The sequence below is a fragment of the Neopelma chrysocephalum genome, unplaced genomic scaffold (genome assembly GCF_003984885.1).
Source record: "Neopelma chrysocephalum unplaced genomic scaffold, ASM398488v2 Primary Assembly neopelma1_79, whole genome shotgun sequence".
Taxonomy (NCBI): domain Eukaryota; kingdom Metazoa; phylum Chordata; class Aves; order Passeriformes; family Pipridae; genus Neopelma; species Neopelma chrysocephalum.
The window spans coordinates 5,377,164-5,391,647 of record NW_020897740.1 but is presented as its reverse complement, the minus strand read 5'-3'; the positions used below and the strand labels follow the sequence as shown (position 1 = coordinate 5,391,647).

Sequence of the window (14,484 nt, the reverse complement as noted above, 5' to 3'; positions counted from 1 at the left end):
TCACTGGGTTTGATGAGTAAGTGGAATGCAGTTTCCATGTCTGCTGTATGGGTTATAGACCTCACTGTGAGCAACAGGACAGGGGTTTTTGCTCAACTCTAGAAGAAATAGGGAAAGTGGTGGGAAAGTGCTTTGCCTGTGCTTTTCTAACACCTTCTGGTGTCCAAAAATCCTTAGAGAAAAATGCCTGTGACTGCTTAGAAACCCTTAGCTGGGTAACGACTGAGATCAGCACTGAGTGGCAAAAACCCCATGTGATGAGCAGGAGGAGCTACACTGGGTTTTTTAACCCGCTTCATAATGGTCCATTTCAACTCCATGGTTTTCCTTTTTGGCTTTGTGTGTCCCAATTATGTTCTGCATTTCCGTATCTGTTTGATGTCTAGACTTGTGTTGAGACTATAGCGGAGCTCTACAGTAGCAGAAACTCTGGTATCTTTGCACTGCCTTAACTTGCAGAGCTGTAGAGAATAAATACCACAGCTGTTGGCTTTGACCATTTGGTCAGCTTGCTGTTGGGAGTGGGATTTTTTGGTCCTGTAATAAATAGGCTACAGCAGAGGACCTGCTGTGTCACGTTTCTCAGTTTTAACTCCTGCTTTGTGAGCTTTTTGGTGGGTTTTTTGTTTGTTTGTTTTTGCTTTTAAAACAAAGCCCCTCAATTGTCAACCCGTGTCTGACTTAGATTTCCTGAGATTTTTTTTTTCTTTTTTGGAGGTGGCTGTATAGAGAATCAATGTATGCAATATTTTTCTCCTCCAATGTCTTCATGGATCTCCCTCTAAACTGTATGTCGGTGTTTCCCAGCTGCCTTGGTTTCTCATGCAGATGAGCCCTGCCAAACGGTTTCCTACTGCACCCTCTTAGGACAAAGGCTCAGTTGTTGTTTTCTGTTGATAAACTGGACATTTAACTGCTTCGTTTCCCCCCTACTACAGCAGAATTAGTCGGGGGCTATTTGCTCAGGCCCCAGTCCCTGGAATTGCTGGGACAATCGCTCAAGAGGTTCTGATTTAGAAACCAATGAATGTCAAGCTGAGCCTCTGAACTAAACTTTCTTTGAGATGAGCCAGAGTGACCCGCAGCGAGCTGTAAAGAAGAGTGCAATGAACCCCCCCTCCTGTTCCCTTCCCCAAAGGAAAAATATTTCCCAGACCACTGGGAACCCTCCTGACTTCCTCTCCTGTGAATTCTGGATTAGTGTGATTTGCATGCTTAAAGTTAATTCACTAGTGAACGGAGGAGGTGTCTGGGTGCTTGAATAGATTCAGCTCCTCGCTGCTGAGTGCCAAGGGCCTCCAGTGCAAACCACGGAGCGAGGGAAAGTGAGGACATGGAGGACAACTGCAGGGGTGAAGGGAGGGAGGAGGGATTGTACCATTTGTACTGAAGTGTTTGCAATTCTGCCCTCCCACAGGCCATGGCAACTGGACTGAATGTAATCTGGCCCTTTTATTTTCTTGCTTTCATTCAAGTGAGGCCATATAACAAGTGGAGAGCGAGAGGAAGGGGGGAAATGCATGAAGTATACATAATAAAGGTGATACTGCTGAAAACACTGTTTGCTGTTGAAAAATGCAGCCAAACTTGGTGTAGTGGGAATTTGAGTGTGCTCGGTCCTTGGGAGCTTTCTTCTGAAGCCATTCTTAAAAAAAAAACAAACAAAAAAAGCCCAGTCTGGTTATCCCCAGGCCTTGCTCCCTGATAAGAGCCATCTCTCATGACCAAATTAAAACGTGGGCTCCATCTTGCAGCTTGCACTTGATAAGACACGTCCATCCGCGTGTTGGGAAAGTTCCCATTTCCAATTTTTTGGTGCCTGGGAAAAGCCTCTTTTAAATTGATGGGGGAGGAAGAAAAAAAAAGAAGAAAAGTTTGAATCATTGCATGGAGTCACTGGCCCCGCTGAGGGGGCTTTCTCTCTCCTCTGAAGAACAGACCACGCACAAAGCCAGATGGTTCCCGTCTGCTGGCTTTATTCAATGCACTTCCTCCCACAGACGGGAGCCCTTTTGCCCTCCTTCCACCCCCCTCTTTCAAGCATCCACCACTGGGCCTTTCTGTTCTGCGGCTGGAAATAATCTTTTATTGCCCAGTTGTTCGGAAGTGACCTTTTGCCCTTGATTAGATAGCACCAGGCTCTATCGCCGGATTGCTTTTGAGCTGGCAGTTGCTTTTTTGTGTCCGCTGATCCGGTGTCAGGGAGAACAATGCAAGGCTTTGCAAAATTTTAGTCCGGCTAAGGCTCCATGTGGGATGGCTGGGGGTAGGGAGGAACTGCGTTGGATAAAGCAGCCTCGCGGACCATGATTAATTATATGAAAACATTTCCTTTAATAAACTGCAAAACAAATCGTGCTTTGGTTTGGTTTTTATATTCATCTCGCGCACTGATGCGAACCGCTGCGTGCTCCTTTCCAAGCCGTTAGCTCCTCATTGGAGACAGGGAGCAAAACTGCTCCTTGTTTCTCTTCCATGGGATTATTGTGCCCAGCTGTGCAGGCAGGTGAGCTGAAACCTGCCCCCAAAACCTTCCAGCTGGTGTTGAGCTGTGAAACCACTGTGTTTCACTGATGGGGTGGCCAGAAGAGTTATTTCAGGGAGATGCTCTCAGGCCCTGGTGGAAATAACTGATCTTTTTCCAAAAAGCAGCTTTGATAGCTTTAGAAACGGGAATCTTTCCAGTTACCTGTAGAAAAAAAAAAAGAGGCGGTATTTATGTAAGGTTATGGAAATTCTGTAAAATGTAATAAGGAGGAAAATAGGGTTTCTAGAGAAATTTTAACCCCCAAAACCTAGAACTGATTGTGCTTTATGCCTCACTTGACATATCCTGTATTATTTTCTATGAAATATAAAATGTGCTGCATCTATTTATGGGGGTGGGAATCTTTCCTAAATAAACAGACCTTGAGTTTTAGCCTACAACCAAATGAAACAAACCCCAAACCTACCTTTCTCCTTCAGCTTGAGCTGGACTGGCTTAGAAACAGCAGGAAAGAAGCTGGTGTCCTGTAGGTTGTTCAGTGATCCAAAAGCTAAAATTAAGGAAGTTGTTTTTTGAATTAAGTTTTCAATACGTATTCAAGACAGCTTAGTCTTCAGCAGTCTGGCAAAATAAATAAATTTTAAAAAAAGTAAATACATCTGGTTTCCAGTCCTGTAGAAGTTAAAGGAGAAAGATCACTGTTCTGCAAGGTTTTTATTCTTTGTATTTCGGTTCGAGTTTTTTATTTTATTTTTTTAAATATTTTTTTACCCTGATGGAGCTTTTCTTTGGGATTCTATCACTACCCAGTTTTGGAGGAATTGTCTACAGCGGATAATTTGTTGGTTACCACAATCCCTTTGTTAGTAGTGGGCACTACACTGCTCCCTTGAATAGTAACCTTTAAAAAATTATGTATTAGCTCTCTTGGACTCAGTGATTCATCAGCAGCTTTTTAATTCTGTCAAGGCCACCCCTTCATCTGGTAAATAACACGAATGTCTGTGGTGTGGATTGGACGTGCTCCGCGTCACGAAGGCAGCTTGTGAGCTCTGTTCCCTGTCTGACGGGGCTGCAGCTGCTGGAAACCTGGGCCCAGAGAGGAATGTTGCCAAGCCAAGGTGACAGCAGGGAGCTGGGGCAGGTGCCTCTCCCTGGGTCCTACCCGCTCTCAGGCCAATCTGCTACAGCAGCCTGTTGGTTTCATCGTTGTTAGATGTCATAGGACTTCTCTGTGAGGAAGAGTTTGCTTATGATTCTTAATTAATTCCATGCATTTTCCCTTGCACACCCAGTTTATCCATAAAGTGTTATTTTTAGACAGTAAGAAATACTGAAATATTTGTACAGTTTCAGTTGCACTTCTTGGAAGACTTGTCAGGACAGCTGGGAAGCAGAGGTTGTGTCACCTGTAGCTCTCAAGGCTACAAGAACTATTCAATTAACACAAGCTGTGTTAATTGAACCCAGATCTGTACCCATATCTTTTGGTGGTATTCAGAGTAATGACTGCTGCTCTGTCTTCTCCCCTATGCCAAAGTTATTGCTATTATAAGGAATTTACATCTTTAAATATTTTAGGTTGGAAGGAACTTTAAAGCAGTAGTTCCAGCCTAAATTGCTTTTATACAGTTTCTAATTCGTGTGAGTTCAGGATACTTTTTTTAATGAGAATTGATGAAGAACAGCTATAGGAAAATTCATATCAGCAAATTTATTTTAATTCTTTCCACTTGTCAAATCTCTCATGTGGGTTCAGTGATGGCAGTTACTCAGTCAGGTTTGAAAGCTGTCAGTAATAGCAGAAGAAACTCCAGAGTAACTCATGATTTTTTATCAAGTGGAAAAAACATAACCCAGTATAAGGCAAAGTAGTATATCTGTTCTCATTGTCCTGCGTAGGAACCCACATATGTGTAACAGGGCTATTTCCACTCGCTAATGTCTCTGCTGATGTTACCCAATAAGATGCCCACGACTGTCAGCAATGCTGTTTTCAACTTCTGTGCGTGTTTTCAGATTTTTTTCCGCAGATAGTGACACCTCTTTGCCCACTGACTACATCTTGTGGGCTGGGCTGCAGCCCACGGCAGCTCTTACCCCGTGCCATACGCACATCAGGAGGCTTAAGTGTATGTCAACACTTGTGGCTGTGGTGTCGTAGGACAGAGACAGGCAAGTCAGCTGAAACTTCTACAAGCCAACCACAGCAGTGTGGGCTTTGATGTGGGCTACCTTAGCCGGCTTCTCCCTGTCACGTCTGTGATAACGTGCTCACAGAGGAAGTCATGCTCTAAAACACATCAAGTGGTCGTTTCATGACCTTAAATCAAGGGTGTTATCATCCACAGGTTTCTCTTGGACTAAAGCTTGATCTTCCCCATCCTCTTTGGGGGGCGGGGGGGTGGATTCCTTATCAAGGTTGTGAGCTGCTCCTCCTCCTTGGTTAGAGAGGGCACCTGGAAAATTCCTTGTGCTAAGGCCGAAATTGCTCGGCTTGGCTGCTTATCCTTGGCTTGTTCCTACTGGGTCCAAGCACGCTTTCAGCTCGCAACACGAGAAAGGACAAGGGGGAATGGTTTTAAAATGAAAGAAGGTGGGTTTAGATTGGACATAAGAAAGAAATTCTTCCCTATGAGGGTGGTGAGGCCCTGGCACATGTTGCCCAGAGAAGCTGTGGATATCACTCCCATCCCTGGAAGTGTCCAAGGCCAGGTTGGATGGGGCTTTGAGAACCCTGGTCTAGTGGAAGGTGTCCCTGCCCATGGTGGGGGAGGGTGGAATTAGATGGTCTTTGAGGTCCTTCCCAACCCAAGCCATTCTGTGATTCAGTCCTGCCAGCTCTAGCCTAGAGTGGCTTTAACTGAAGCAATATACAATATGCAATTATCCTGCAGAGAGGAAAAGGGGATGGAGCTAACTGGGAAGACTGGTTTGACTTATTTAAATTCTACAGGGTTTAATACACTTTTGCTTCCTTGATAGTTGTTTGAATTCTTTTTTTTTTTTTTTTTTTACTACTCACAGGAGACTGAATATTGGAGCTAGTTTTTGCTTGCTCACACTGTTTTGTCCTGAACAATCTTTGAAAGCTTTTTTTCTTTTGCCATATTAGATCTGCCTAAATAAGTTGCCTTGGAAAATTAATGAAGCATTAAGATGCTGAAAAACTGGGTTGCATACAGGAGAAACTTTAGATACCTGAAGTCATTTCAGGAGTTTCAGGATATGTGTGCATATGGTGGGAGACGGGAAATGAGTTAATTTTCTATATTCCTAACTTGTTCCTTTCTTCTCCAGCGCTGTTTGCCTGGGAAAACAATGATTGCCTTTCAGTCTTTTCTTCCCTTTCAAAGAACTAGGATTTAGTCAATGGGACTATTTACATGCAAAACGTGAAGCATATGCATAAGTGCTTGCAGGACTGTGGCCTTTCATTGTCACTAAAGCATCTCTGCTTTCCGGTGGCAGATGAACTTGTCATTTTAAAAGTCGTAATAAACAAAATTGAGTCATTGCGAGCAGGTAATTAGCCTTAAGAAAAATAAACAAGCTCTAAGCAGTTTAAGAAATGTTTTCCCCACCCCCTAGCTGGGGAAAATGAGGCACTGCCCTCTGAAATGATGTTAAAGTGCAGGAATAAACGTATTGAAATATAACTGGTGATGACGGTAAGCGGGGTAGAATCTGCTCTTGATTGTGTTGAAAGTAAAACTTTGAATAAGACGCTGACAGCACTGGATTTTCTCTACTCAGTTTATATTTAGGTTTGACTTATCTTCCTGCCTGTACTGGAAGACGTGCAGATACCACAGCGGTCCTCTGATGGTTTGCTGAGCAGTGTAGTCTGCTGTGTAAAACAACAACAAAAGCAGGACAACCTAAATACCCCCCCCTCCCCGCCCTGCTATCGTTCCGCCTGGTATCTTTAATTTGGGTAAATTAAAACAAAATTAAAGCACTTGTTTTCTGTCTAATTTGGTGACTACAGAAGACAACTGCGACAGGAAACTTGCTTATCAAGATATGTCGTGGAAATAGCTGTAAATGTGAGATGATGTCACAGTGATTGTGCTCTGTTAAGGCTCCTTCAGGTGAGAAAAGCTTTGTTGTAAAACTATTTTCCATGTAATCTTCATGTTGTGAGTACCCTACTTGAATTGCGCTGGGATCCAATTCCAAAAATTCATGCTTTCGTTGGGTGTGCAGCTAGGATTTTACAGTGTGTAAATATTCAAGCCTGAGGTAGGCTATAAAAATCACTGGCTTCCCAGATGACTTCTCTCTGCCTCTATCACCTCCCACCCCCACTGCAATAACCAAAACCATTCAAAATAAAGCCCAGAGATCACTATGCTCCTTACTACGAGCAAGGACTCTATGTCCTATTCCTTGTACAGCACTGAGCACTTTGAAAACTAAACAAATAACAACCCTATCAAAATAAACCAATTTAAAATGGTAGCAAATAAAAAGAGGAATACAATCATGTGCTCCTTTGCCTGACTAATGTTTCTATGTGCTCAGCCCTTGGTGTTATTGCCTTTATGAGATTTACATAAATTAGTCATCACATTTTATCATTTTCCTTTTACATATGTATGGCTGTTAGATACGTGTGAAAAAATGTCATGAGTATCAGAGGTCTATTTGCATTAGAATTTCCAGTGGAAATGTCAAGTATGACCTTTCTCTTGTCCGGGTGGCTAATCCCATTTGAAATTCCTGCCATGCTCCTAGGGAGGGTCACTGCGCTTGTGAATTCAAGCACAGCACCTGCTGCAGCCTCCGCTCCTCCTCTTCCTCCCTGAGCTCAGATGACAGAGCTGGCAGCCTGCAGGGCCGGGCTGATGCTCTGCCTGGCTGCGGTTCACTGCAATCTCTACTCCCCAGTTATGGGACTAAAATGCTTTGTTATGGATTTTTTTTTTCTTGACATGTTGTTTCTGGAGCGCCTAAAGAACATAAAGGAAAGGTGCAGCAGACATTAATGGTGACTGCTTACTTTTGAAATAGAGGAATAGCAATTTGGAAATTTTAGAGCAGAAAAGTAAGACTTTTTCATATTAAAAGAAAAAAGCAAGAATAAAGTCATGTCCGGGTTCATGATTCCTCCTGGATTATTGGATAAGAGATCCACCTGTCATGATGAGTGACTTAAGTCTTCCCTTGTGGCAAATCAACCTGGAGGCTGCAAGCAGGTGCAAATATATTGGCAGGACATCTAAATGTAATAAACTACCCCTGCTTTGCCACTACATTGGTCTGTTGACAATTTCTCATTACAGGAAATGCTTTTTGATATTAAGAGAAAACCTGCTCTTGGGTTAAAATGTCTATTTCTATCACAGTGACTTTTTAATCCTCTTGTATGCTGAGGGGATTTGGAAGCAAAATTTCCTGCAGTCTACGAGAGAATAACTTTTATAACCTTGCTTATCTCTAATTAAATTTTATTATTTTGTAGATGTTAGTTTATTTAAATATTTAGTTTGGGAAATAACCATCACAGATTAAGTTCTTGGTTCCTGTGGTCATGTGGTTATTATCAGTTTATGGCTCCTTTCTGAACCAGCCCTCAGTCAAATAATTTTCTATCAGACTGGAGCTGTATTGGCAAGAACAAGAACCACTGGTGCCTTTGTAATCAGTTCCTGACATTAGAGATAGTACGGCCAGTTCCTGGGCCTCCTTGATCTTATATAAAGTTTGATTAAAGCACAAAGCCAAGTGAGTGGGAATGCCAAACTTGCTCCTAACTCTGCTGCCAGATTGCTGCATGAGCTGTAGCAAACAACCCATTTATAATCCTTAAACTTTGCGCCCACATATGAATTGAAAAAAAATACCCTGTAATGTGTGGAGGAGGCTTGGTGAATGAAGATTCTTAGGAAAAAAAATTAACTTTGGTAAATAAAATTCCATAGTAGCTTGTGTAATACTGTTGGGAACTTACAGCCCTCTCCTGCTCCTGGTTTAGACCTCCTGGCCTGGGTGGGGACCTACTACCCATGGGATGCTGTAAACAGTTTAGGTCCACGGGGAGCCTACCTGTTCCTGTGACTCATGAACAGCTTCCCATCCGTGGTTTACATTGCACTGTAGTGTGTAAAACCACTTAAACTAGTGCATGACAGCAGGATGTTAACTCTGGATGACAAAACTGGCCACCATGCCAACTGAATTATTTCCCTTTCTTTTCAGTCTAAGAGGATCCCTTTCCCGCAACATCTGATTGAGATTGGTCCCAATGCCTTTATTGTTCCTGAAGTATAAGCGTATGTCTTACAGCAAGTGTTCTGGTGGGTGATTGGCATTCTCTTAGAGCATAACCTTCAGTGCTTTTCCTGAGGAAGTGAGCTGTACTGACAAATGAAGCATGTTTATCTGTTGAATAGAAAAAATACAAATAAGAAATGTATTTAACTGGGAGGTGACTCAGTATGTGACAGGTGGGATGCTGGTTACATATTTTCCTTAAGGAGTGGTGAAAGATGACGGGAACAAATCTGTCATGTCCTCCCAGGGTGTGTATGTGGGCACTGTGAATCAATATATTACAAACACAGAGATCATGGGGGGCGGTTTTAAATTCAGTGCTTCTAAATCACTGGGGGCTAAAGCTTTAGGGCAGCCACCTGCCCTAAAGCACTTTGCTGAAACGCTCCCCGTGGGTTTCAGTGAAGTTACTTTTGGCTGATGTCTAAGCAAGTGCAGTCAAGACTAAGTCCACTGAGAGCAGGGCAGAGATTCCTTTGTGAAAGGTCTTGTTTCATCATGCTCCATGTGTTTATCTGAAAACAGAACGTATTCTTGAAATGACTAGTTATTGTCTACTGACATTTTCTCAGTAAAGAGCACTGCTTGCCTCCCTGAGGAGCAGTAGGGCCTGCTGCCAGTACAGCACCTGGAGGGAAGTCTGAGAAGACTGTGGACATGGCAGTTCCCCTTCTGTCTTTCTGAAAGTCTGGATGTGACATAATCTGCAATTTGTACCATCAGCTAGACAGGCCAACAAACGCCATAGGTGTGTGTACTGGGCAAAAACCAGCTCATTAAAACTTTGAGATACATATATATTTTTTTAATAGGAATCTTTGTATGTCACTGTTAGTTTGTCAGGCCTTTCTGTGGCTTTTTGCTACTGAAACAGAAGAGGAAGGGATCCCCCAAGGCATGAAAGCAGAGTTTACCCTATCTAGGCAGTAGTGGCAGTGGCTCCTGTCCCGTTCTCTTCCCATTAGACTCCCTAATAACCACTCCTGGTGCCCCACATCACTCTTACAAGAGGAATCTGACATGGATGAAGGCAGGGATGATTGCTGTACTGCCATGAGCCCCTTAGCAAACTTGTCTTTTTGCTGCCTGGTCATTTCTATGAGCTCTTAGGAGTATTCCCCATGTTGGACAGATGGCTTCAGCCAACTGGGCTCACGGGAAGTGTTCTCATGTCCTCAAATCTTCCCGCAAGTCTAGCTTTTCCTTTAACACAGAGCCTGCTTCCTTATATAGGAAGTTGCACTTAAAAGTGCAACCTCCTGTGAAGATTTAGGAGCCTCTCCAGGCTGCTGTATCTCTTCCAGGCACAGTGCTGATACAAACAGGCTGGGTTTTTGATGCTGTGGAGACCTTACAAGGTAGTGCCCAGAGCCTCTGTAATAAAACCTTTCTATTTATTAGTGGCTTTTGTAGCTTTCACACGCTACGATCCTGCTGAAAACAGCCTTTCTCCAACAACACTATTTCCAATGGCTTCACCTACTTGGGTTAAAAGTTCAAGTCAGATCAGAAATATTCTTTAGTGCTGCATTACTAACAAAAGCTTCGTGATATATCAGTTAAATGGCACAGGCGTGACATGATGTGATTATACTTAAGGAAAATAGAGGACAAATAGGGTCATAAACAATTTTTATAGTACTAGGAGTGGGAAGAGAGAACTTAACATTCTAAGGCACGCTATTACATTTGAGCTACGTTTTCCTCTCCTTGATTTTTTTTTTTTAATATATATAGCATTTCTGAAGAAATAAGAGAACTAGTTATGGGGTTTGCTTTTGTGTCCGGGCTACCATCAGGCTTCCTCATGCAGCTGAAAATCGATTTACCTCTACACTAGCAGAGGGGCTGAGCATCAGATATCACTGATGGCTCTGGTAACCTGCTAGGTGTGACCTGTATCAACGCAGCTTGAGTGGAATTGAGGTGCAGTCCAATGCCTTCATGACTCAGTGGGATAAACAGGAGCTAATTAATTGTCATGCTGCCTTGTGAGGTCACTCTCAACTTAGGGAAAAAACTCCACAGTTCTGACCTCATATAGGTTAAGTGCCAATCTGTTCATTCCACCCGCGTTCAGAATTTAGGTCCAAAGTTGCCCCCAACACACGATGTTTGACAAATGCTGCTTAAGTACTAGATAAAATAAATAAGTGATTGCATGACAAGTAGGTTTTTTTTTTTAAATTTCTGTATTTCAAACATATGTGGTTAAGCTTATCAGATTTCTAAAAATGAACGTACTATAAAAATCGCACTAGGCCCCTCAGCTGTGTTTTCCTCTATTATTTATAGACAAATTGAAAACAAATGGTCTTCTCTTTTTCAAAAACAAAAAGCACAATGAAATGGAAACAGCTGTCAGAATGTGCTTTTCCTCCCAAAGTCATCTGCAATACAAACTAAATGAGAGATTATTTCCTTTAATCTGAAGTGCATTGCCATTTAATGGTGGTTTCGGTGGCAATTCCAGTGGAAGCTGAAGGGAAAAGTGTCAAGACTGTTGCAATGAGAGAGATCTTAAAGCCCCCTTTCTTGACCATGCCACATCTTTAAAGGCTTGTGTTTTGCATGGAGAGAAAGAGATCAAGAATTCAACCTATTTAGCTTATCACAAAGAAAGGTTGAGGAGCGACTTGATTGCAGCACTTAAACACCTTTGTGGAGAGGAAATCTGTACTAAAGGGCTCTGTAATTTAGCAGGATAAGTCACAAGACTGAACTTGAAACCAGAAATCTCAGAGTACAGGCATGTATCTTTAGCAGTGACGTTTAATAACCATTATAATAAACTACCAAGCAAAGTGATGAATTCCCCAGCTCTTGATTTACGCAGCCCTACTTGGAAGCAATGTTTAAACCAAACGCAAGCTGCAGGGATGAGCAGAGAGGTAACAGCAATTAAATGGCCTCTTGTACAGAAGACTACGGGATCTTAGGTGGCACAATAGTTAAACTTCATGAATGCATGAAATAAAGTGGTTCTCTTGCTGGGCTCACCCATTCCAATAACAGAGAGCAGCCTGAATCTGCTGCAGAGATCACCTCACACAGAGAACAGAACCACAGAGGAGCAAAGTGTGACATCATCCTTAGAAATAACTACATGGCAATGGCAAGTGTTATATAACTCCTCACTGTATCACGAGACTACTGGAATTCTTCCGGGTTTAGATCCTGTTGGAAAAGATCCAGTTTGAGCTTTTATTTCTATCCAGACTCCAAACTCAGATATTCCAACTTGTATTAGCAAGCAAAGTCATATTTTATTTGTATAGGAAAGAAAACTGCTAATTTTTACGATAGTTATCTTTTATGAAATAAGTGCACAAACTTTTATAAAACAAGCATACATATAAAATCTCAGGCACCAGATGAACTAATTTGCTTGAGTTACTGGAGTGTCTTTTTTGCCTCCAGACAATCTTCTGTGAGCCTACTAAGAACAGTGACTCTATGTAAGTGAGCAAAAGGTAGTAAAATAGAGTTTACAATGGGAGGGGCAAGAAATCAAGATGATGAATGAATGCTTTGATAGTGTAGAACATCGTTAAATTTCTGAAAGCTGAAACAAGGGCAATAGGAAAAAAAAAGCCACCCTATAACCTTTGATTTTAAACTAAAGCGTGTGTTGCTTGCAAGATGTCTCTATTTCTGAGTTTTGGAGGCTTCAGAAAGAGTTGACTGAAAGCCTTCTGCTGATTCAATTGCATTTTGCGTGCTTCATAGTCTTTCCTTGTTACTGTGCTTCTGTTTCTCCAGTGTCCAGCTTTTCATTCCATCCCCAAGTAGCACCACGTGTAATCAGTATAAGTCCAAGTAGCTCTATGAAGGCAGGTGACTGTACGAAGAACTCTGACATCCTCTTACACTGTTGTTAATTTAAAAAAAAAGAATTTACTTATTTTAGGTGGCCATTGCCTTCTTGTCTGCTGCATTGTCCAGGGTTACTGTCATGGACAAGCTTATGGCCAAAAGGAACTCTTGTTCTGATAATGTATGGCAAATCTTATTTTCCTTACAAGAAAAAAGGATCCAAATTAGAATTGGTTAGGAACTAGAATCCCTTATCTAGCAAAGGTATTTTGCCACCCCTTCTATTTAATTTTTTAATCTTGCCAGCAATACCACAGAGTTAATAGCAATGACTGAAGAAAAATATCCATTAGCACAGTGCTACTGTGTGGTATGCACTCCATAGCCATTACTTTCAGAAATCACTTAGTTTAGGGCACTTTCTTATGACTTTTCTCTCAAACACACCCTATTAACAATGCACTTTGTCTCTGACTGTATTGCAGCTGATGATAAACAGATGGATCTCAGTCACTGGATGAATATGAGAAAGCTGTTGGAGCATGGTATGGTTTGTATTCACATCCAGCTGCCTCAGGCTTCTGTCCTCTTGAAACCCTGCGAAACAGCAAAGGCTTCTAATTAGAGTGAGGGTGAGGGTCTCTTTCTGGCCATTTATCACTTTCTTAGGCAGGGCTTCCATGGATTTGCAAGAGGGAAAATGCACGATGCTGTCAAAACAGCATCTTCTTCAGAGTGACCTGGAGAAAAATGGGGTTTGTGTGAAACAAACACATAAGTTTGTTATGTGGGTGGGGAAGGGAAAAGAAGTAAGAAAGATGGTGAAAATCGCTGATATCTCACATAAAACAGCTCCTGACATACTAATTGGTTTGAAATGATGCTGTGAGTCACTGGGGACATAAACCAATATCACAGGCTTCAACAGTGGACATTATGCAACACTAAGTGATGATCTCTGGATGTTTGAATTGTGGTTTGGGGGTTTTTTTAGGGCTGTTTGCTTCCATAATAAAACTTCCTTTTGTGGCAATAAGGTCTAATGCTGCACACAGTGCTACTCTGGGTATGAGATTTTATCTGTGTGAAGTTGAGTGGTCCGAGGTGATTATAAGTCTACTAAAATCTGTTGGAAAAACATTTTCATGTGGCCAATGCCTTGTGAGGCTGAAATGGAGCGCTGGCAGTGCGTAGGTGTGCCGGACCAGCTGCCAGCCTCTTAGATTTTCTTTTTTTTTTAAATCCCAGTTCTTAGAAAATGATGACAACACTAAAGATATTGATATCGAGATAATAGAAAATGGAGACACTGTCTGCATTTTGCTAATTCTTTGCCCACTTTCTGTCTGGAGGTCTGAGCTCATCTCGTGCGGGGAGTGCCCCTCGCTTTGAGGCGAAAGCAGAGGTGATGAGGGGAAGGTGGAGATAATACACGTTTTTCTCCCCTCACACCTCCTCTTTCAGGGCACCATAAGGGGGAGGGAGGGCGATGGTGCCAGGCATTGACTCCATTTGCATCTCAATGGCAGCTGCCCCGGTGTGTCCCCTCACGGCGCCTACCCGGGTCAAGGCTGTGAGGGGGGACAGGAAATGGCGGCGCCTCTTTCCCCCATTGAGCTGCCTCGGGCGCCCGCCCAGCCTGAGGTCACCCAGAGCCGGCCAGGCGGTGCTGAAGCCCGCTGTGAAAATGGCTGGAATTGGGCTTTATCCAGCAGCCTTTTGCTCCAGGACTGGCCTAGGAGGCAGGCAATTCAGGCGTGGAAAGCCCTGCGTGCCTGGTTGCAGCTTTGTCTCAGCGCTGCCATGAAGGTGTAGGTGTCGCGCTGCCCCCAGGCTGAAGGGCTGAGGTGATGTGCGGAGCCTCCCTAGCTGTCCCCGTGGGGAGGATGGTGCCCCAGACT

General features: G+C 42.9%; 1 long non-coding RNA gene across 1 annotated transcript; it reads right to left on the bottom strand.

Moving 5' to 3' along the window:
* Positions 1-299: 299 nt before the first annotated feature.
* Positions 300-14,216, bottom strand: LOC113970764. Its single transcript, XR_003535322.1, has 4 exons — positions 10,597-14,216; positions 5,690-9,282; positions 2,955-3,720; positions 300-2,689 (listed from the first exon to the last, which is right to left on the bottom strand). It is a non-coding gene; the product is annotated as an uncharacterized LOC113970764 (long non-coding RNA).
* Between the last annotated feature and the right edge of the window lie 268 nt (positions 14,217-14,484).